At 42.4% G+C, this 24,440-nt stretch overlaps 1 protein-coding gene across 2 annotated transcripts in view; it reads left to right on the top strand.

Annotated features, from left to right (window-relative positions):
* Positions 1 to 16,250: 16,250 nt before the first annotated feature.
* The window catches only part of rusc2 (RUN and SH3 domain containing 2), a 154,891-nt gene continuing 146,701 nt past the window's right edge, over positions 16,251 to 24,440 (top strand). Inside the window, exon 1 of one of the 2 annotated variants that reach the window (XM_048526907.2) lies at positions 16,251 to 16,320. The gene's annotated coding sequence lies outside the window, so the exon portion shown is untranslated. Of the gene's footprint in view, positions 16,321 to 23,590; positions 23,704 to 24,440 lie in introns of those variants that run through there. The other variant, XM_048526897.2, reaches the window with a different exon arrangement.

Genomic DNA, 24,440 nt, shown 5'->3' with positions numbered 1-24,440 from the left:
CTATAATGTTATACTATAGAGCATTATAGGCTACAATGTCAGGATTTCACCGCTCAACCATATTTCTTGATATAGAGGTGCCAATGCTGGACTGGGGTGGACAAAGTCAGAAGTCACACAACACCAGACTATATTCCAACAGGTTTATTTGAAATCACAGGCTTTCAGAGCACTGCTGCTTTGTTAGGTGAAGTGACTTTTGTATTTCCTGTATTACCTTCACTTGATAGAATGTTCTAATGCATATAGTTGCAGTGTTTTAGTGAAAAAGAAATCAATTCTAAGTGACTACCTAATGATTTGCATAAATTTATGAAAAGTAGATGAACTAGCTGCTTTAAACATGTGCATGGAAGGCCCCTATATAACAACCTGTGGAAGAAATTCCAGAGTCAGAATAGAGGCAATAGACTATTTTCTAAACAGGTTCAGAAATCTGAAGCATAAAGGGACTTAGGAGTCCTAGTTCCGGATTCTCTTAATGTTAACATGCAGGTTCACTTGGCAGGTGGGAAGGGAAATGAAGTGTTAGTATTCATTTCAAATGGACTAGAATACAAGAGGAGAGACATACAGCCTCAGCAATACAACACTCTGGTCAGACCGTATTTGGAATATTGTGAACATTTTTGTGTCCTGAATATAAGGATGTGCGAGCATTGAAGAGAGTCCAGAGGAGACTTACAAGAATGATTCCAGGGATAAAAGGCATGTCTTATGAGGAGTAATTGAGGACTCTGGGTTTGGACTCAATGGAGTTTAGAGGGATGAGGGGGATCTGATTGAAACTTATAGAATACTGAGAGGCCTGTATAGAATGGATGTGGAAAAGATGTTTCCACTATTAGGAGAATCTAGGACCCGAGGGGACAGCATCAGACTGAAGGGATAGATAAGAATTTCTTCAGCCAGATGATGATGAATCTGTGGAACTCACTGCCACAGTTGGGTGTGGAGGCCAAGTTATTGAGTTAATTTAAGATGGAGTTAGGTTCTTGAGTAGTAGTGGAGTAAAGGGTGATGGGGAGATGGCAGGAGAATGGGATTGAGAAATTATCAACCATTTAATGGTGGAGCAGACTTGATGGGCCAAATGGCTTAAATCTGCTTCTGTATCTTATGGTCTAAAGAGTCCAGAAGAGGATTCGGTTATGTTATATCATCTCAATTATTCATTTTGTTATGACCAGGCCAGGTCACCTCCCCGGTTGACCATAACAAACATTCTCAGTTAAAATGTAGTTAATCAATTTATATTATAACAAGAATGTGCCTATTTTGAGGCATTTCTGAGTGAAAGAAAGCACAGTTTTGCAATCTGCTAACCCCACCAAAAATAATAAAGGTGCAACATCAAGCATATACACAGACACAAAATTTTTAAAATGATAATGTCCAGTACAAAAAGAAAATTAAAGGACTTAAAGTCCGAAGGATATCCTTGAGTTATAAATTTTTAACCTGAGATCGCTGTTGCTTTGTTGGTGTCTAAGATCATTTACTTTATTCTTTGTGTTATTAATGTTCTGATTTTTAAAAATTGTAACGTTCACTAGATATTTTTCAGTATTGAGACAGTGAGCCTCTTTCGAGCTGGTTCCAGTCCTAAAACATAAAAGCTAGAAGCAGGAGAAGATTATTCAGCACTTCGAGCTTGTCCCACCATTCAATATGATAATGGCTTATTCTGCACTCCATGCTGTATTCCTGCTTTCTTGCCATACAGCTTGATGCCTTTAATATCTAAGAATGTATCTATTTCTTTCTTGAATGTATTCAGTGACTTGAACTCCACAGCATCTCCACCCTTTCAGTATTTTTCCTTGTTTCTGTCCTGAATAGCCATATCCTGAGAATGTGACCCTTGGTTCTAGATTTCCCAACCTTGGAAAACATCATCTAATCTGTGTAGTACTATTGGAATTTTATTTACTAACCTGTATTTACTAATCTTTTTCTGTTTGCTAAGTACTGAAGCTTTTACATTTAGTTTTTATATTCTGGACAATTTTAATTTCATACTCTATTCTGCCGTCAAAAATCCATTTATCATTCAACACCAAAGACAACTTATTGAAAGGCAAGATAACAAAGTGTGGGGCTGGATGAACACAGCAGGCCAAGCAGAATCTTAGGAGCACAAAAGCTACTTGGCCTGCTGTTTTCATCCAGCCCCACACTTTGTTATCTTGGATTCTCCAGCATCTGCAGTTCCCATTATCTCAGATCACTATTGTTGAAAGGCAAATTTGCTTGTGTATTTCTGTGTCTTTGTTCATTGTCTCCAAGTTTGACAATTGCAGGGTTTTTTTTCCATTTCCAAAATGTGAACATTCTCATCAAATGGTGTTCATTTCATACCATCCCTGGGTGACGAGCTTCTTTGCCTTTGAATAAAAAGACAGAGAATTAGGCTTACGAGCTGGACGCTGTGTGCTGCTCCCTCCCCATGGCACTTTCCCCTTCACCTTCTCTCTGCTCATCATCCAAAATCCTGAACTGTCATTCCAGATGAAGCAGCATTTTGCTGGTACCTTCTCCTAACTTCTGTATTGTATGCTGGGTGACCGCTTTGCAGAACACCTCCAGTCGGTGCACAAGCAAGACCCCAATCTTCCTGTAGCCAGTCATTTTAACACAGCATCTTGCTGTCATGCCCATTGTCTGAGCTTGGCATGTTGCAGTGTTCCAGTGAATCTCAGTGCAAACTGGAGGAACATCTCATTTCCAGACTAGGCACTTTACAGTATTCTGGACTTATTATTGAGTTCAACATCTTCAAATTGTGAACCAACTCCCATTCTTGCTTTTCTTTTAGCTTTACTTGTAAAAATCTCATATTCCTTCCCTTTCTTTTAGATTTACTTGTTACATTCTCCCATTTCTTCTCATCCTTTTCACTTCACTTCTTACATTCTCTGTTATCATGTCCTCTCTCCCCTCCCCCAACCACAGTGGAAGTGTCTGCTCTTTTGCATCTGGCAGGTAGACACACCATTGTTCTGCCAACCTCACATTCCCTCCACCAGCACCCTAAACCCACCATCCCCACAACCTCCACACCCTCCTCTTCAACAGTAGTATAGTTGCTGTCCCCTCTACACTTCATTTCACTTCACTCTACACTACACTACAACTCTGAAGTGTCATCAAGACTCAAAATGCTAGCTTGCCCTTTCTCCATGCATGCTGTCTGACTTGCTGTGATCTCCAGTATTTGTTGCTTGATGGACAAGAGGTGGGAAGACATTGAGGTTGTACGGGGTGTTGATGAGACCATGTTTAAAGTACTGTGTACAGTTCTGGTCGCCCTGCTATATGGAAGATATTATTAAATTGGAGAGAGATTGTACAAGATTTACCAGGATGTTGCCAAGACTGCAGCATTTGATTTATAAGAAGAGGCTGAATAGGCTGATACTTTTTTTGATGGATGCCTCCAGACCTCTAACTTAGATGGTGTCACCAACATCTCAGAACATGTTCCATAGGCAGCAACCACTCCAACCCTGGTCATTGGATAGTGACATTGGACAAGTGCCAGCCACACCACACACTCAAGGGATATTCTCCCTATGGTACTTTCCTCAGAGGTGGAGGTCGAGATATCTTGTGGCCTCTTGTGCAGATTTCACTGTTGCCTACAGGGGACAAATGAGGAATGAGTAACAAAATAGAAATTATGCCATGTTAAGAGTACTTTCACCATGGCATTCCAAAAAATCAGCACAGAATTGAATAATGCTTACTTGGTTCCCAGATCATGAGCTACAATACTCATTTGACCTCACCAGCAAAAGCTGATATCCTCTCCTCAAGGGGGTAAAGAGATGAAAGTCCAGCACCACGTCACCTGCTGTGGTCCTTGCAGCCTCATTGTGGGCTATTTTCTCCTAGAAAGTGGGAAAGGGTGTGATTGAATAAGATGAGAATATCTGGCACAGTTGTTAGAGCTGATGCAGGTGGAGGAAAGGTGGTGAGGTACCTTGACTGAATGAGGATGCAGTGCCGAAGTCACATAGGATTAGTAATGTGATCTTTGGGTTGGTGAGTCTTAATGAGGAAAGAGGCAACAGTGAGCATCATAGACAATGAGGCTTGGTGTGACATGGGTGCAGTAGCAGTGATAAAGTGAGTGTAGGTCACAGAGAGAAGATGGTGGCACTTACATTCCTGAGCAGAGAAAGCATTGCTGCATGATCCTCCAATCTATTGACATCAGGGTGAACCTGATGGCACAGCACAGCTTAGTCATGTAAATACGGAACTTGTAACATCTGGGAAATCATGGACCCAACTGGTGTATGTTCTGCGAGCTGCATAAACTTGAATTTTGGGTTTCAAAGATTAAGCAGTGGCTGGAGACACAGTAATGTATTTGTGAGGCTGAGTTAAGTGGACAGCATGTTCAGAGAGATGGTCAAATTGCTGCTTAAGGACCTGGAGGCAGAAAGGGAATAGATGACTACCAGGCTGTCCAAGAAAACCCAACAGGTAGTCCTGAAGTCCTGCTCACAAGTCAGGTGTCCATTTTGGAAACTGATGAGGGCATTGGTTTCTTGCAGACTTACAGAGAGAGACATATTTATGGCACCATGAATGGCTTGGCAATATAGGAGAGGAAGACGAAAGGAACAACAATATTGATGGGGTATTGGTTATTTAGGGGAACAGATATATTTGATTCAAAAATGGTACGTTGCCTCCCTGCTGCTAGGATCAAGGATATCACAAAGCGGCTGCAGGATGTGCATCTGGGGAGTGTGAATAGCCAGAGGCTGTGTTCCACATTGGTACCAATGATTTAGGCAGGAACGGAATGTCATTTTGCAATCAAAATTTCAGGAGCTAGGTCGAAAATTATTAAGCAGGACCAATGTAGCAACCTCCAAGTTACTTTTAATAACGCGCAAATTAGAACAGAAAAGGAGGATAAGTCAGATGAATGGATGGCCGGAAAGATGATCTGGAAGAAGGGCTGTAGATTCTTGAGACACTGGGATTTGCTTGGGAAGGTGGCACCTGAACATTGCAGGGACTGAATTCCTTGCAGAATGTTTTCTAGTCCTGCAGGGAGGGCTTTAAACTGATTTGGCAGGGGAATGGGAACCAATAGAGAATATTAGAGCAGAATTCCTATCTGTGAAGACATAGCGAATAGTGTTGCCGGTTGCCTCCCTTGACAACAGTTATTGGTTCGGCACAAAGAGGATACGAATCAAGTCTGTATCAACTAGCCACTACCTTTATTAGTTTACTTTAACATACAGTTTACACCATTTGCTTAGGAAAATGTTAACAGCAGGCATGCAATTCAAATGCACAACCAATAAGTTTGATGTTCCCACAAGAGTCAATGAAATTAAGAGCTAATACCCAAGAATAGAAACTCATTCTGGCCAGGTGTCTCTTCCAGGTCTGGAGGGTTTTCTCCACAACTACAGGTTTGGGTTGCACTTCACAAAGGTTGTTCTCTTGAAATCCTTTACTCTTATCCTTTTTGCTTAACTCCCTAAACTGTGGTGTCTTGTTCTTGATGGCTGTCAGCTCATCTGAGCACTGGTGTCTTCCCATTATAGGCTCAATCCAAAGACATCTTTAGGACTACTTCATTAATCTTTCTTCAAGTAAGGACTTGCATTTTATGACATCTTCAGAGCTGACCTGGTTAAAGCCAGCTCAAGCCAGTGGCTGAGGCTCAGGTAACTTCAGTTCATAAGCTTGCTGATTTTATGTGTGAGCAGCCTCTAGCCAACAATAGTTATTAAGATTGGCGAGCTACAGGCATGGATTGGTATGTGCAAATGTGGTGTTGTGGTGAAAGCAGAGAATTGTCTCATGGAAGGCCAGGATTGGGTGTTAAATATTCCTGGATTATAAGATGTTTAGAAAGTAAGAAAAGGTGCAGTAGTGGCAGTATTGGTTAAAGAGAGCATTGAATGGTGGAGAAAGAGGATGCCTTGGAGAGTTCCAGTACAGAATCAATTTGAATAGAACTAGGGAACAGAATGGGGGCAATTACATTGCTTGGGTTAGTCTATAGACTACCAAATAGTGAGAAAGATAAGGACGACCAAATCTGCAAGGAAATCACAGAGATCCCAACAAGTAATTATAAATGGAAGACTTTAATTACCTGAACATAGATTGGGATGCTATAACATAAGGGGCAGACAGTACAATCATTTTCACAATGTCATCCACATTCCAAAGCTCCAAAAGTAAGGTCAATGTCTTTTTCTTCTTGGATTTTAACTGGTTGAGGTTGAAAAGTTTTCTATCCTATAGATGATGTCTACACCACTGGGAAGCTTGTTCTTGATAAACTGAAGCATGTTGGCAATGAAGATGGAGAAAAGGGTGGGGGCAATGACAAACATTCTCTGCTTGACAACTGTCTTGACCTTAAAGGATTCTGTCATATTGCCATCAGTGAGATTAGCAGGGATTCCTTCTTTGTCCCAGATTTTCAGGAACAGTTGATGGAAATGATGGTAACCTCTGCTCCTCTCCAAAGTCTCCATTTACTACTGAGGTTTTTCCATTTTTAATGTTTTTATATTGCCAAGTCTTTAATTTCAACTCCACATACCAACTGTCCAGGTGGTTTTATTTTCTTTACCTGGTCAGCACTGTTGCTGACTGTTAGATCTACCATCCTCAATTTTTTTTAGGTCTGGAAATGTATACAACTAATATCAGTAGAGAAAAATGTGTTAGGGAAACAAATGGGACTAAAGACCGGTTAAGTCGCCTCTAGCTGATCTTATTAAAGGATATAGCTACAGAGATGGGAATTTTTAGATTCTGGAAAACTCCCAGATGCTTGTAAAATTGCCAAAGTAACAACTTTATTTAAAAAGGAATGGAGACAAAAAAAAAGGTAATTATAGGCCATTTAGCTTGATGTCTTATTATTGTGAAAATGTTAGATTATTTTGTAAGGATGCAGTAGCAGACCATTTAGAAATGCATAATACGATCAAGCAGAGTCAGCATGGCTTCAAGAAGAGCAAATCATGCTTGACAAATTTACGAGAATACCTTGAGGAGGTTACAGGCAGGAATAGATAAAAGGGAAGAAATGGTTACCATATATTTGGATTTTCAGAAAGGGTTTGATGAGGCTACTGAGCAAACAATAAGAACCTGTGGCGTTGGAGGTAATATATTAGCATAGATAGAGGATTGACTAACTAATAAGAGTTAACGGGACCATTTCCACGCTGGCAATCTGTAACAAGTGGTGTGCCACAGGGATCAGTGCTGGGGCCACAATTATTTGCAATATACATATTCATGACTTGCATGAGGAAAGTGAATGTAATATAGCTAAGTTTGTGGATTAAAAAATAGGTGGGAGCGCAAGTGATGAGGTTGACTGAAAGAGTGTAAGAAGAAATGGATAGATTATGTCAGTGGGCAAGAAAACTTGGCAAATGAAACATAATGTGGAGAAACATGAGGTTATGCATTTTAGTAGAAGAACTGTATATTATTGAAATGGAGAAAGATTGCAAAAAGCTACAGAACAGGGATTTGGAAGTCTAAATTCAGCAGATCTTGGATAAGGCAGATGGAATGTTTTATTTTAAACGCAAAAGAATGTAAAAGGAGGGAGATTTTGTACAAGGCACTAGCTAGACCACAGCTGGAGTACTGTGAACCATTTTGGGTCCCTTATCTAAGGAATGATATACTAGAATTGAAGGACTGACTTATGAGGCAGGGTTGAGTAGATTGGGCCTGTAACCATTGAAATATGGTAGAATGAGACGTGGCTGAATTGAAATACAAGATTCTTGCAGGAATTGACACGGAAGATGTGGAAAAGTTGTTTCTCATTGTGGGAGAAACTAGGATAAGACAGCATAATCTCTGAATATTGGATCACACATTTAAGACAGAACTGAGAAGGAATCTCTTCTCTCAGAGTTGTGAATCAGTGGAATTCTTTACTTCACAGGGGAGGTAAAGGCTGGGTCATTAAGTATATTCAAGGCTGAGATAGACAGATTTTTAATCAGTAAGAGAATCCAGGGTTAAGGGGAAAATGTAGGAAAGTGGCATTGATCAGCCAAGATCTCACTGAAAGGTGGGCTGACTGGCTACTTCTGCTCCTTTGCCTTATCGTCTAACTGTAACAGTATTTTCCCTGGGATGTTTCTTTGGAGGAGTTTTATGAGTAGCTAAGCTACTGTGAACTGATTCCTTCTCTCTATTTTCGTACCATCTGGGGTTTCTGTATTGTTTATGCAGAATCTGACTGTCATAACTTTGCTGTGTTACGAAGTCATCCCACAGAGAGTTTTTCTTTCCCTCTGCGGTTACCTGTCTGTGCATTACATATTTCAAGGATGCTGTGGTTTATATTTTTTTACATGGTCTGTCTCTCATGTTCTGATTTCTCGGTTGAGACCAAGGTAATCTCGAAGTATATTATGTTTAATTTTCATTGCCAGAATGCGTTGTTGAACAGATTGTAATTGTTTTCCCTTTACCATAGGCTTAGTGCAGGAAAGTTGGACTAATGTAGGTAGTTGTATATTTTTGGCAGTACTGACTCAATGGGCTGAAGGGCCTCTTCTGTCCTGTATGATTTTAACAGCATGTGAATTCTCAGTAATTCTGCAAACTTGTAGGAATTTGGCTGCATTTGCTGACACCCAAGAGCATGCATAGTAGCAGCGTAATCTCTGAAATAAGTTGAAACAGTGATAAAAATTCTTGTGGAACCTTGGAAACTATACCATTCTGGGGCAGAGAGAAACCTCTTCCCTTCTATAAAGGTATGAGGTTTTTATTGCATTGAAAATTATGTGCTAATTTGTCTTATGTCTGTATATTTGCCATCAAGGCAATGTATTGATTTAAAGGCTATCAGACAACATTCTGTTGCCAAATGATTTGAGCATTCCCTGATTATCAGTAGTATAAACTATTTCTGGATCTCAGACTTTTATTTCTTCCACCAGTATTATCAGCAAAAGCTACAACTTCATCAGGTTGAGGATGTGAAACTGCATTTTGTTATCCATTGAAACAGTCTGCTGAGTCACTAAACTGTGCATCAGCCCAATACCATGCTCCGGCCATTGTTCATCATACAGCCTTACCTGAGTAAAGGATACAGTATTATTTGAAACGAATTTCTGAACCTCTTATCAGAAAATAACACTGTTCAGGATTTTAAAAATTAAAATTAACCTCATGTTTCACATTCCTGGGCCCCAGTTGTTAATGGTTCTATTATTTTTACCTCATACCAAGGGTGACCTACTCAATCAAACTTACTGCCAGCTTAACACCTCAACACAAAAAGAAAGTTCAGATAATTAAAGGGATTGACACTGTCAGCTTTCCCAGCCAAAGAAAGGGCCCTGAAATGAAATGTGGTCTCTCCAGGAATTTTCAAATCGGCATTCTTTTTCTCAGAGTAAAGTACATCTACAGGCATATTGTAGCTCAAACTAATTTTCAAGTTTACCATTTTCAGCTTTTAGTATCTTAAGAATTTTGGGATATTGTTTTCTAGATGTAGGTATGTGAGGACATAAGGATCAAATAGCAATCTTTTATACTTGCTTATAATTATTTATTGTAAGAATCAATTTTAGATTACATTATAGGAATGAATACTGTATCACAGAATATACACTTCTGAAAGACAATCACCATATATGGACTGTAACTATTACAGAAATGGAAATATTCAAAGCCATATTTGCTTAATGCCGCTTGGCAATTAGATGGTCAACAGTTGTTTTACAATACTCTTCTACTTCAAATTTATAGACAATGTTAAGCCCGCTGTTGTCTAATTCCTCCTTAAAATAAGTTAGACAACTCCAATCTGAATGTTACGAAAGAATTTGCCCAGGTGGCCCACGATACTGAAGTGAACAAATCATTACGAACACAAGCTGGTACCAATGCAAAATTGTCCCAACTTAACAAGTTACAATTTGTCACAAGTAAGTTTAATACGAAACATACTATCTCTAATCCTATTTGACCCCTTAAGCTTACAATATTTCCTGAGTCTCTGGCAGATTTACGCAGTTGCTCTGTTTCTGGGTTTGTGAAACTGTTTTCTCTTCTATCTCTCTTTCCCCCTCCCTCTGTCAATGGTCTCTTGCCATGCTGATCTCCTTGGAAGGCCTCCAGAAGATTCCAGAGAGATTGGTCTGCAGCTGAACCTTGTTTTTGTACCTCTTTGGATGGTTTTCTGGAATCTTCTATTGTTCTGACTGATAAGGGAGACATAGTTGTGATCAGAGATAATGGGAACTGCAGATGCTGGAGAATCCAAGATAACAAAGTGTGAAGCTGGATGAACACAGCAGGCCAAGCAGCATCGCAGGAGCACAAAAGCTGATGTTTCGGGCCTAGACGCTTCATCAGAGGGAGGAGGGTGACTTTTTCAGGTTAGGCATCCCTGGAAGAGGCTTCGCAGTGAGGTTAAAATTGTGATCAGAGATAATGGGAACTGCAGATGCTGGAGAATCCAAGATAACTGATGAAGAGTCTAGGCCCGAAACATCAGCTTTTGTGCTCCTGAGATGCTGCTTGGTCTGCTGTGTTCATCCAGCTTCACACTTTGTTATCAGGGAGACATAGTTAATAGTTTGAAACATTATCAATCATTTGGATAGTTTGCTGCTGTTTGATTTTTGTGTGTAGCAGGATACAGTGCCTTTCTGCCTGGGTCATCCTTGATTTTGTGGATAAGTTGATGAGGGTATGTCTGTGCACAATATCTGTTGTCTTTCAAATTATGCTAATGTTATTAGCATCTAGCTGGTGTTTTGCACTGTATCTGGTGTGTGAGTTTTGTGACTTCAGAGTTTTAACTTGGCCAATGTAGCTTGCTGTTTAGTCAAGTTGGCAATCTGCGTTTTAGCAGCCAGGAGGCTGCTCCATCAACCTACTAAAGGTTCTTTGTAAATCAGTCAAGTACACTTTAAAAAAAGTATGCCCATACATCAGTATAATTCCTTTAGGGAGATTTTGTTTTAGCCTTGAAGTGGAAAGGTTGGTGGTAAACTTGACCTGTTTGTGTTCTACGATGGCTGGTGTGTGTGCGCACGCATTCATGTTTGTATCTGTGTGTCAGATTCTTCTTAAGACCTGGACAAGCATATGGACGTACATGGAATAGTGTAGGTTAGATGGGCTTGAGATCGGTATGACAGGTCAGCACAACATCGAGGGCCGAAGGGCCTGTACTGTGCTGTAATGTTCTATGTTCTACTTCAGTGTCTTTCTGTCGATTTTGAACAGCCTCTCATTGCTCAATGTATATCTACAAAAATTTTTTTTTGTTTCCTTTTACAACTTTTTGTACAAATGTATAACTGTTCCCTATGAAAGGTGTGGTTTACTGCTCCTTGTTTGTTTCTTGTCTCCTGGTAGGTCTTTGACTATTTTCCGATAGTCAGATGTCAAATGTCCACACTTGTTTCTGGTACTTAAAAATATTATACACAATATTTGATTATTTTCCTTAGTTTCTTTTAATTAGTACCTTAATTTCATCCTTAGTTGGTCACTTCCTTTAGAGGTCAGGGAGTTGGGATATTTGTTTTGTACTGAAAAGGCAACTTCCATACATCATTTTAGACGCAGGTTCCAAACCAGAAAATGTGATTGCTATTCTGGCAAGAACTGAGGTGGTAAAATGCTACTCAGTGGTTTCATTTGGCTCATTATTTAGTTGAAGTAAATTCCTGCTTTTCCAGAACTGTTGGATAATGAAAAGGCAGCATCAATTGGATATGGGATGTTGCTCAACTAAGAGAGGGAGAAAGAATCACAGTGTTAGGGTGCGGGAGGCCGGTCAGCCCATTCAATGTGCTTTGGATCTCTTAGCATTTTAACTCAGTGCCAATTTCTTGCTATATTCAATAGAAACAATGTGCAGGATTACATGGAATAATCATTCAATGCCCTCTCAAATGCTTCAGTTGATGCTACTTGTACCACCTTTCCATACCTTAGCTTGAGTTCCAGAACTTGCTGGAAAATGCCTAGTTGTCTGTGGGTTGGGAAAGGATGCCCCAGATCAGGTGATGGGAGGGGGTGTGTTCATCTTTGATCTGATGTTGCTTTGTTCTCCCAGGCTAAATGAGCAACATTATACCCTGTTTGTAAACTTATTGCCCACTTACTTAACCTATCAATATCTCCGTAAACCGTATCCCTCCCACAACCTGCTTTTCCAGCTATTTTCGAAAAAGGGCCCCTTATCCCCACATGCTGTTTCCTGCCTATTAGTCAATTCCTTTTCCATGCTAGTAGACTACATCCAACGCTGTGGGCTCTTATGACTTAGGCTTTCATGAAGTAGCTTGTCCAATGCCTTCTGAAAGTCCAAATACAACACGTCTATCCATTCTGGTTGAGATTTCTTCAAAAACATAAAATAAATTAGTCAGACACAATTTCCCATTCATGAAACCATGCTGACCCTACTTGATTAGATTATGATTTTCTAAATTACTCCCGCAATTGATTCCAACAATAGATTTAAGCTAATCACCCCACAGTTATATGCTTTTTGCTTCCCTGCCTTTTTGAAAAGGGATGTCACATTAGAAGTTTTCCACTCCTCTGATAATTTTCTAAAAATCCTTTGATTTTGGAAAAGTATACCAACACACCCAATCTCTCAGTAGCTATCTCTTTTAGGATCCTCGGATGCAAACCATCAGGAAGGGCCAGGGGCCTTATTGTCCTTTAGCCCCATTAGTTTCTCAAATACTACTTCTCTCGTGATGGTGATGGTAATTAATTTGTCCCGAGTATGGCAGCATTAATGTTAGTTTTAGTTAGTATGAGTGGGATGTGTATCTTCCATCATAAAGACTGATGCAAAATATCTGTTTAACTCATCAGCTATCACTTGTACTAGATCAATTTTCTAAGAGGCTTGTATTCACTTCAAGGTCATGCTTACTTTTTAAGGAGCTCAGAATGTCAATTTTATATTCTTTGCCTGTGTGCTTTATAGTTTGTTTTCTCTCTCTTTATTATGTTTTTCACAGAATCCCTACAGTGTAGTTGCAGGCCACTTGGCCCATTGAGTCTCTACCAACCCTCTGACGAGCATCCGAACCAGACGCAGCACCCTATTCCGAACCCCGTATCCCTGAAACCCACACAATGTGCAAACTCGACACACAGTCACCCGAGGGCAGAATCCAACCTGGCCCCCCCCGGCACTGTGAGACAGCATTGCTAACCACCATGCCAACCCAGATTTTAGTCCGATGCCGACGGAACCCTGCCCACAGCCTCATCGCGCCGCCCACAACCTTCACAGCGAAGACAGCAGAGAAGACAGCCACACTGAGCCCTGCCGCATCTTCACCATCCCCCCCAGACCTCCCACTGACTGAGGACAAATGGTCAGTCCTAAGCAAGGGGCTCACCTTTGTCCCCCTACAACCACACATCAACGAATACCAGTCACGTTTGGACATCGAGCAGTTTTTCCGCCGCCTTCGCCTCCACGCTTATTTCTTCAACCGGGAGCCTAACCGTCCCTCCACTGACCCCTTCACCCGCCCCCAACACAAGTCCTCCTCCTGGACACCACCCCCAAGCCTCCTACCCTCCCTCGACCTCTTCATCTCCAACTGCCATCGAAACATTAACCGCCTAAACCTCTCCACCCCTCTCACCCACTCCAATCTCTCCCCTGCAGAACGGGCAGCCCTCCGCTCCAACCCCAACTCACCATCAAATCTGCAGATAAGGGAGGCGCAGTGTTAGTATGGCGCACTGACCTCTACATCGCCAAGGCCAAACGCCAACTCTCTAACACCTCCTCCTACCGCCCCCTTGTTCATGACCCCACCCCTGAGCACCAAACCATCATCTCCAATACCATCCATGACCACATCACGTCAGGGGACCTCCCACCCACAGCCTCCAACCTTAGTATTCCCCAACCCCACACGGCCCGTTTCTATCTCCTTCCCAAAATCCACAAACCTGACTGTCCTGGTCGACCCATTGTCTCAGCCTGTTCCTGCCCCACCGAACTCATCTCCACCTATCTGGACTCCATTTTCTCCTCTTTGGTCCAGGAGCTCCCTACCTACTTCCGTGACACCACCCATGCCCTCCACCTCCTCCAGAACCTCCAATTCCCTGGCCCCCAACACTTCATTTTCACCATGGACATCCAGTCCCTATACACCTGTATTCCGTATGCAGATGGCTTCAAGGCCCTCCGCTTCTTCCTGTCCCGCAGGCCCGACCAGTCCCCCTTCACCGACACGCTCATCCGCCTAGCCGAACTCATCCTCACCCTCAACAAATTCTCTTTCAATTCCTCCCAGTTCCTACAGACGAAAGGGGTGGCCATGGGCACCCACATGGGCCCAAGCTATGCCTGCCTCTTTGTAGGTTACGTGGAACAGTCCCTCTTCCGCACCTATACAGGCCCCAAACCTCACCTCTTCCTCTGTTACATTGATGACTGTATCGGCGCTGCCTCTTGCTCCCCAGAGGAGCTCGAACAGTTCATCCAGTTCACCAACACCTTCCACCCCAACCTCAAATTCACCTGGGCCATCTCCAGCACATCCCTCACCTTCCTGGACCTCTCAGTCGCCATCTCAGGTAACCAGCTAGAAAATGATGTCCATTTCAAGCCCACCGACTCCCACAGCTACCTAGAATACACCTCCTCCCACCCACCCTCCTGCAAAAATTCCATCCCCTATTCCCAATTCCTCCACCTCCGCCGCATATGCTCCCAGGATGAGGCATTTCACTCCTGCACATCCCAGATGTCCAAGTTCTTCAAGGACCGCAACATTCCCCCCACAGTGGTTGAGAACGCCCTTGACCACGTCTCCCGCATTTCCCACGACACATCCCTCACACCCCGCCCCCGCCACAACCGCCCTAAGAGGATCCCCCTCGTTCTCACACACCACCCAACCAACCTCCGGATACAACGCATCATCCTCCGACACTTCCGCCATTTACAATCCGACCCCACCACCCAAGACATTTTTCCATCCCCACCCCTGTCTGCTTTCCGGAGAGACTACTCTCTCCATAACTCCCTTGTTCACTCCACACACCCCTCCAACCCCACCACACCCGGCACCTTCCCCTGCAACCACAGCAAGTGCTACACTTGCCCCCACGCCTCCTCCCTCACCCCCATCCCAGGCCCCAAGATGACTTTCCATATTAAGCAGAGGTTCACCTGCACATCTGCCAATGTGGTATACTGCATCCACTGTACCCGGTGTGGCTTCCTCTACATTGGGGAAACCAAGCGGAGGCTTGGAGACCGCTTTGCAGAACACCTCCGCTTGGTTCACAATAAACAACTGCACCTCCCAGTCGCAAACCATTTCCACTCCCCCTCCCATTCTTTAGATGACATGTCCATCATGGGCCTCCTGCAGTGCCACAATGATGCCACCCGAAGGTTGCAGGAACAGCAACTCATATTCCGCTTGGGAACCCTGCAGCCCAATGGTATCAATGTGGACTTCTCGAGCTTCAAAATCTCCCCTTCCCCCACTGCATCCCAAAACCAGCCCAGTCTGTCTCTGCCTCCCTAACTGTTCTTCCTCTCACCCATCCCTTCCTCCCACCCCAAGCCGCACCTCCATTTCCTACCTACTAACCTCATCCCACCTCCTTGACCTGTCAGTCTTCCCTGGACTGACCTATCCCCTCCCTACCTCCCCACCTATACTCTCCTCTCCACCTATCTTCTTTTCTCTCCATCTTCGGTCCGCCTCCCCATCTCTCCCTATTTATTTGTTCCCTCACCCCATCCCCCTCTCTGATGAAGGGTCTAGGCCCGAAACGTCAGCTTTTGTGCTCCTAAGATGCTGTTTGGCCTGCTGTGTTCATCCAGCTTCACACTTTGTTATCTTGGATTCTCCAGCATCTGCAGTTTCCATTATCTCTGATACAGATTTTAGTTCTTTTGTTTTGAATTCAGAATTTATCCCAGTCTTCAGGGCTATCACTGTCTTCGCCCTCCTTTTGCATGCTTTGGCATTTAGCTTGTGAATACGCTCCTTAACATCCTTGGTTAGTCATGGGTGGTTTATGCCTCTCTCAGAAGTCTCAGCTCCTGACTGGATTTTTTTCTACTGAGCCACGAACGACCTCTGCTCCTGTCTGCCAAGCGCTGGCTGTCCTGGGTGTGGGAAATGAATGGGGTTATGTCCCGGATCTGATGTCGGGCTGTGATTGGTGATCGGCGGCGGAGATACTGTGACGTCTGGTCGGGCTCGTGTCACCAGGGAGACGGCGGCGGCGGCGGCCGACAGGCTGGTGAGTGCGGTCCGGGGCCTGGGCCTGTGGCGTGGCTCGGCTCGGCTCGGGGGGCGAAAGTCCCTGTTACCTCTTCCCCGCTTGCGATAGTCTCCGACTTCGGGCTGTTTCCGCTCGTTTGTTCGAGCTGACGGCCACCTTCGGCACGGAGCTGGGGATCGGGCTCAGTCCCGCCCGCTATGTTTTGAATTTGTTTATATTATTTAGGCGGGGAACTCGGTACGTTGTGAAGTTGATGGACACTAGTCATCATTGCACAGTGGTCTCACGTTTCATTCTCGGGGTGGTGTGGGCAACAAGAAGAATTGATCAGATAGAATTTGTCGGAGTGACTGTTAAACAAAAACACATGCTTGACTTTCTGCTCATATTGCTGCGGGTTATTCCATCAATTTCCTGTTTCTGTTTGCTCTGTACCTGGGGCCGCGCTGCTATCCCGTAATAAAGTTTCAGAATGGACTCGGAATCGAGCTTCTAAACTAAAACCAACCTTGTATTAAAGTGAATTTACAAATGGTTTCAACTGGGGTGGGGGTGGGAGCAAGGAAGTTTCAAGCCTGCGCGTTAAATTCCCATATTTATGTAGCTCACTCAGGTCAGCGTGCACGATCGAAAAGCGATCAAACTGTTTGATTTGGAGGAGTCATAATGTTATTGTGAAAGATTTAAGCTGTTCCGAAAATAGTCCTTTTTTGGTCCCTTCACATAACATATCATTATAAAGTTGTGATGACGCTTTTCGAGGGATGACCGTTGGATTTACACCTGCAAACTCCTCATCTATACATAATAGTCCAGGACAGGAAATGATTAGATTATCACTCATGGGAGATGGTCATTGACTTACATTGTTGTGGTATGAATGCCACTTGCCATTTATCAATCCAAGTTTGAATGCTGTTTGTAGAATGGAATGGTAGTGCACCTATGTAGTCGAGAATGGTACTGTGTAGTGTCATGAGCAGTGAATATCCTACTTCGATGGAGGGAAGTAGCTGAAGATGTTTGGGCCTGTGGCACTAGCTCTAAAACTCCTGTTTTGATGTCTGGGACTGTAATAATTGACCTCAAACAGCCAAGACTGTTTCACTTGTCCTAGTTATGACTCCAACAAGTGGATAATTTCCCTCCTGATTTCCATTGACTCTAGTTTTGCTGGAACTCCTTGATGCCTTGGGAGAAAGTACACAAGCTAGAACAAAACCAAAAACTCTGGATGTTTGAGATCTGAAACAAATAAAAACAGAAATTGCTGGCAAAACTTAGCAACATCAGAGTTCATGTTTCAAGTCCAGTGACCCTACTTTAGAAGTCAGGGTCACTAGTCTTGAAATGTTATCTCCATTTCTCTCCACAAATGCATCCAAACACACCCAAACCTGTAGTGTTTCTCAAGCAATTGCTGTTTTTTTGATGCATAAATTAGTATCAATAATCAGTAGCTGTACTCCTGGAACCTGTATTTGTGCTTTGCAGATGTTGAGTGATTTGTGCCTTTCCAATACGTTCCTGTTTTCCTTTTATTTGTTTGTCATATTTTTCTTTGTATTGCTACTTTTTTTAAATTTAGTGACTTTTTTTGGAATTAAAAGGTTGATTTTTTTAAAAGCTCTATTTTTGTAGCTTTCAAACACAAGCAATAGTGTTTTAATACAATCAGTAAAGGTAATAAAGTGGCAACACAGAAATTAATCTTAAGTAAAGGTTCAGCACTTCTCATAATCATTGCAGTAACTCATCTAGTATTTGAATACAATTCATTTAAGTTTATTTTACTCTGACTTGTAGTTGTGAGATGAGGCATCCACTGTAGATCATCTGTTCAATCGATGAATGTCACTAAAAATCTTGACATTAAGGACATAAGACATAGAAGCAGAAATTAGGCCATTTGGCCCATCTAGTCTGCTCTGCCATTCACTCATGGCTGATAAGTTTCTCAACCTCATTCTCCTACTTTCTCCCCCAAACCCTTGATCCCTAGATAACGAAGAGTCAATCTAGCTCAGTCTTAAATGTACTCAATGACTTGGCCTCCACAGCCTTCTGTGGCAGTGAATTCCATAGATTCACTACTCTGACTGAAGAAGTTTCTCCTTATCTCCATTCTAAAAGGTCTTACCTTTATTCTAAGGCTGTGCTTTCGGGTCCTAGACTGTCCTACCATTGGAAACATCTTCCCAACATCAATTTTGTCCAGGCCGTTTGGTATTCTGAAATTCTGAAACATTAACTTAATAAATTGTAAAACTGTTGCTACTTATGCCAATATTAGTTCTGATGTCTTTGGCCTTAGAAAACTCATTAAAAAGTAGTTTATTGAATGAGGAAGAGAAATGAAAATACTCAAAGGACCTAAATATATGCACAATGCCAGTCATGCTTGTTGCAGGTGAATACAAGCAGCACTACAGACTTATGCCCATTTGCAGCACACCTTGAAAACCCAGTGATTCCTCTGCCCTAATTGATGGCGCTGAGGCCTTTGGGCACCGTCCATGTTTTCATGACCTGAGTAAACGGGGGGACTCATCTAGCCAGATTTGAAAATTAGGATGACTTTCTGTAGTGTTTCTGGCCTTTCCCTGGCCTGAGCCCAAAATGTGGACCTACATATTCCTTGATGCACTCTTAAAACTTGGAACCATTTCTGGTCTCGAGACAATTGACAGTTTGATTTGTAGGAGGCATAGTACTGTTGTAAAAGACTTAGGTTTATTCCTATTCTGGTTACTTCACATAATTCAGCATTATAATTTGGAGGAAAATGTAACTGGTCTCATTAGTAAGTTTGCTGATGACACAAAGGTCGCTGGAATTGCGGATGGTGATGAAAACAGTCAAAGGATACAGCTGGATATAGATTGGTTGGTGACTTCTGCAAAGAGATGGCAGATGGATTTTAATCCAGAAAAATGTGAGGTAATGCATTTTGGAAAGTCTAATCAAGCTGAAAAATATACAGTAAATGGCAGAGCCCTAAGAGTACTGATAGACAGAGGGGTCTGGGTGTACAGGTACATAGGTCACGCAGGTGGAAAATGTAGTCAACAAAGCATACGGCATGCCTGCTGTTATTAGCCAGGGCTTTGAGTTTAAAAATTGGTCAGTAATGTTGCAGCTTTATAGGATCTTATTAGGCTCTATTTGGAATATTGTGTTCAATTCTGGTCACCACACTACCAGAAGGATGTGCTGGCTTTGGAGAGGGCACAGAAAAGATTTACCAGGCTGTTGCCTGGTATGGAGGGCATTAGCTACGGAGGAGAGTTTGGAGAAACTTGAGTTGTTCTCACTAAAGCAATGGAGGTTGAGGGGTGACCTAATAGAGGCCTACAAGATTATGAAGGGCGTGGACAGTCAGAAGCTTTTTCCCAGGGTTAAAGAGTCAGTTACCAGGGGCCATGGGTTTAAGGTGCGGTGTGCAAGGTTTAAAGGTGATGTATGAGGCAAGTTTTTTTTTACATAGAGGGTGGTGGGTGCCTGAAACTCGCTGCCAGGGGAGGTAGTGGAAGCAGATACTATAGCAATGTTTAAAGGATGTCTTGACAAATATACAAACAGGGAGGGTAGGGGGTTTTAGTTGTGATGGGCAGCATGTTGGCGCAGGCACAGAGGACCAAAGGGCCCATTCCCGTGCTGTAATTTTCTTTGTTCTATAAAGGCTCAATGATGGTTTCAGAGGGATGAGCATTGGACTTATACTGCAAACTCCTCATGTAGACATAATAGCTTTGAAGAGCTAGCTTTTTTTCTCACTAGACAAGTTGGGGATTTAAAATGTTAAAGTGAATTTGTTCCCTAATGGGGAGCTAGAGTACATCAGTAAGATGGATGAACCAGACCATTTCTTGATTTAGAACATTGGCAGTAGAATGTTGGATGATCTCAAGCAATTTATGAAAGAAAATTGGAAACTAGCCAGGAAAGCATTGGAATAGATATTGAAATAAGGAAACAACGAATGAGAGGCTTAAAGTCGGTCAGCTGAAATTGAATCAAGGCCATATTTGGACAATGTTACAAAGTTGGAAGCTGACAAGCATGGTCATAGAATCATACAGCATGGAAATAGACCCTTCATTCCTACCAGAACATGTTGAATGTAGTCCCAAACTAAATTAGTCCCACCTGTCTGCTCCTGGCCCATATCCTTCTTATTCATGTACATATCCAAATGTATTTTAAATGTCATAATTGTACCTGTATCCACCACTTCCTCAGGAATTTCATTCCACACTCTCTATCAAAAAAAATCTGTCACTTGTATCTTATTTAAATCACTCCTGTCTCAACTTAAAAATGTGCCCCCTTGTTTGATATTCCCCCTTCCTAGGGAAAACATAACTATCATTAACTCTGTCTATACCTTGTCTTATAAACTTTAATCAGGTCACCTTGCAACCTCATCTCTCCAGTGAAAAATGTCCCAGCCTAAGCAGCCTTTCTTAATAACACACACCTTCCGTACCCAGCAACATCCTGGTAAATCTCTTCTGAACCCTGACCAGCTGAATAATATTCTTCCTGTTCTGGGAGACCAGAATTTGACACAGTATTCCAGAAAAGGTCTCACTGATGTCCTGTGAAGCCTCAACATGAGGTCCCAACTCCTGTACTCAGCAATGAAGGTAAGTGTGCAAAATGCCTTTTTAACCACCCTCTCTAAATGTGACGCAAACTTCAAAGAATTATGTACTTGCACCCCTAGGTCCCTTTGTTCTATTAGCGTATCCAAGGCCCAACCATTAATTGTACAAGCCCTACCCTTGTTTGTTGTACCAAAATGCATTTATCCAGATTGAACTCCCCCTGTCATTTTTCAGCCCATTGACCCATTTGATCAAGATCCCCATGTAATCTTAGAAAACCTTCTTCGCTGTGTACAATGCAACTAATTTTAGTGCCGTTTGCAAAGTTACTAACTGGTTTGAAACTCATTATAGGGTTAAATGAGCAGCCATGATTGCAGGCGGTCTGGTTCAGCTTCATTCAGTTGCTAACAACAGGATGAAGTCAGTCACTAAAGAACTGAGTCGACCGGTTGGGAAGATTGCCACTGTCTTCAGTTGTTGACACAGACAGTGACTGTACAGAGTGATAATCTTCCCTATGTTGGCGGGGGAGTCTGTCCTTGTAGTACTGAATGTCGGATAATCAGTATGACAAAATAAGACTGAGACAACTCGAGTACTTCAGTTAACATTAATTGGTTGCTTCTGTGAAGTAACAAAATTTATGCAGCCTGTTTAAAGTTATTATTATGAAAAGGGCCCAAAACAGCTTTGCTTTTAAATTCTTTTCATTCCGTGCAGCCCACTGTTTCCTGGCTCACACTGCTCCTTTTTCAAAGGAATACAGCATTTTCAAGTTTAAGGCTGCTGAACTGCACTGCCATTTAATTTACAAAACTCAACCTAATATACCAGTTATTGTCAGTGCCCCTGACTATAGTTCAGTCCCAGCAGTAATGCATCAACTGAAGCATTATTCAGAAATAGTTATGTTCATGTTTGATGGCTTTAAATTATGCTTTTGTATTGGAGCTACAACTAGATAACAGATGGCCAGACTGGCCAAGGCACAGTCTCTGAAAACCTTTTGCATTTGATATTCCTAGGTAAATTCCCAAATCCATTAGACTCTTGGAGTGTCTCTCTGTGTTCCTAAGTGGTTTTTGTGGCTCTGGAAGAAGCTCAATGGGATAATAATGTCCAAAGATATCTATCAATTTGGGAGTGTCCAAAATTTAGTCCTGTACAAAAATTACAGATCTAAGGATATATAAAGAGACAGTTTTTAAAATCTTACAACTCATGAGAAAGAGCTAACTTTCTGTGCTGTTCTGAGGAAGATCGAGATGTAACATTCACCAAATGATGTCATGTTGCTCTTCATTTTGGCATTTCTTTTGCTCAGATCACTTTACAGTTTCTTTCTCTTGAAAACCGGAACAAATGGAGTGTTCAAATTGAATGTCTGCAAAACCTTAGCTTAATTATATTTTTTGGGAACACGTCAAACATTTTTTTTTTCATGAAACTTATAAATGCGCATTTTAAATAGGTGTTCATCATATTTTCGAACACCAATCTAAGCTTTTTAACATTTTCCTCAAAGCAATTTTAAATCTTTGAGGCTTATGAACAGCATCTTGTTTTTGGGTGAGTTTTGAGGAGTCGGGGCAGGGGTCCTGGATTGTGGTCGCAGGGTAATCGGCTAACATTAATTCTGAAATACTCCCCTATCAACAAGACAAAGTATTGGTCTTCCACAGCCATTGTATAGCAGAGAAGGCACCGTTTCCACCTGGGAGGCCTACAAGAGTTATAACAGCCTAAGGTTTGGGTCACTACTGACAACCTGCCAAGTTCCCTGTCTGATCCTCACGGGCTTTATTGCTACCTCTATTCTCTCTGAACACAGTTTGACTGGGTGGAACTCGTGTAAAGGAGGTAGAATGGAGAACTTGTTCTCCTTGTCAGGCTGTTCAAAAACCTGTTTACAATGGCAGCCATGAGTGTAAGGACTCAGGTGATTACAGTGGAAGTACGAAATTTTATACCCCTTATTTGTGCAAGGTTGTTAGGTGATCCAGACTTCTGGTTGGGCAAGGAGCTCTTAACATCTGGTAGGTTAGCATTTCCGGAACTGCTGCAAAGGTTATTACACACCAGTCCTCATGCTATGTTAGCACACCAATCAACCCATCGCATGTACACCAAATGCACAATAACTTTCAGAGAGAAGCATTTGAAACTTGAGAAGTCACAGGATTCACTGCCCTTCTCCCCGCAACCGTCTGGGTTCCTCCCTTTCCGCTGACCGGGTCTTTTGGTAGCAGCATTGAAGCCTCTTTGCAAACACACTGGGACTTTTAGTAGGGTTTTAGTTTGATATTTGTAAAAATTAATATTTGGTGAAAAGCAAGGTTTGCTTCCTCCAGTGCGTACTACTCTAATTCCTTAAGCAGGTCTTCTGCCATAATATCCCTATTCAGTTCTTCTAATATATAGGGAGCAGTTAGGTGGGGGATCATTTAAAAGCATCACTCTAGATCCAGATGTGAAGTTCTAAACACTTTGGTCTGAGGAGAAGAATATTGTCACTCATGTCTACTCCCATATCTATGTCAAGATGACAGACGTGGAGTAGCGGTGTTTGGGCTTCTGCTCATCTACTGCTTTCTTCTGTCCATTTCTGCTTTTGTTTTCTTTCTACTTTGCTCTTTATAGTTCTCTCACCTTATCCCTCTGGGAGTTTGGCAGCGGTGAAACTGGTGACATCGGCGACAGCAGCAAGTTTTGGGACATTCAGGAAGGTTGTGTAGTCTGATATTGCAATTGATTCCAAGATGTTGGCGTCTGCGAGTTGGGCCCAGGGGTGAGTAATGGCATCGAAGCATGGCGAATTCAAAGTTAGTGGGTCCTTTGCAGGTGGCGGTGAGGCGCAGAATTTGAGGTCGTGGCGTTGGCAATGTTGGTGGGTCCAGCGTGGGCAGCATGGATGAGCCTGGCTCAAGACTCGCAGCAGCAGCAGCAGTAAGGATGACCTGGACATTTTTTCTTTCTTTCAATTGTGTTTCTTTAACTTCTGTTTCTTGTTTTTAGTTCTAACTATTATATTCTAAAATGACACCAGAGAATGGCGAGCCTGTACGCTTGCACAGTACTCCTTTACTCCGGTACACGTGATGATAGATAAAGTCAAAAATTTATTGTAATTCTTCCCTCATGGTCCTAGCCTGGGCTGGTGACGGGTCTGTATGCATTTGTGAACTCCTCTTTAACTTTACCCGGTGGCCATTCTTTGCTTCCCTCTTGCTTAGTTTTTAACCATGGCTTTTGTGATCATACAAACCAGTTTTGGTTCACCATACAAGAGAGGAAGGATTGCTCTCAACTACATTGTCCCAGCGATGCCTGAAATCACCAAGGAAACCATTTCTTGTACTTGCTATCTCAGCATGGTCACTTTATTCTACTGGCTGAGAATGCAGAAATAATTGCTTAGCTAATTTCTTTCTGGAGATTGTTTACTTTGTCTATATATGGAATGTGGTCTGCTTCAGGGGAAGCAAAGTTTTTTTTCTGAATTAATTCTCTGATTTACTCATCCTT

This window comes from Stegostoma tigrinum, chromosome 1, assembly GCF_030684315.1.
Source record: "Stegostoma tigrinum isolate sSteTig4 chromosome 1, sSteTig4.hap1, whole genome shotgun sequence".
Taxonomy (NCBI): Eukaryota; Metazoa; Chordata; class Chondrichthyes; order Orectolobiformes; family Stegostomatidae; genus Stegostoma; species Stegostoma tigrinum.
Note: the sequence above shows the minus strand (reverse complement) of the source record. Positions and strands in the feature narration are given on the sequence as shown.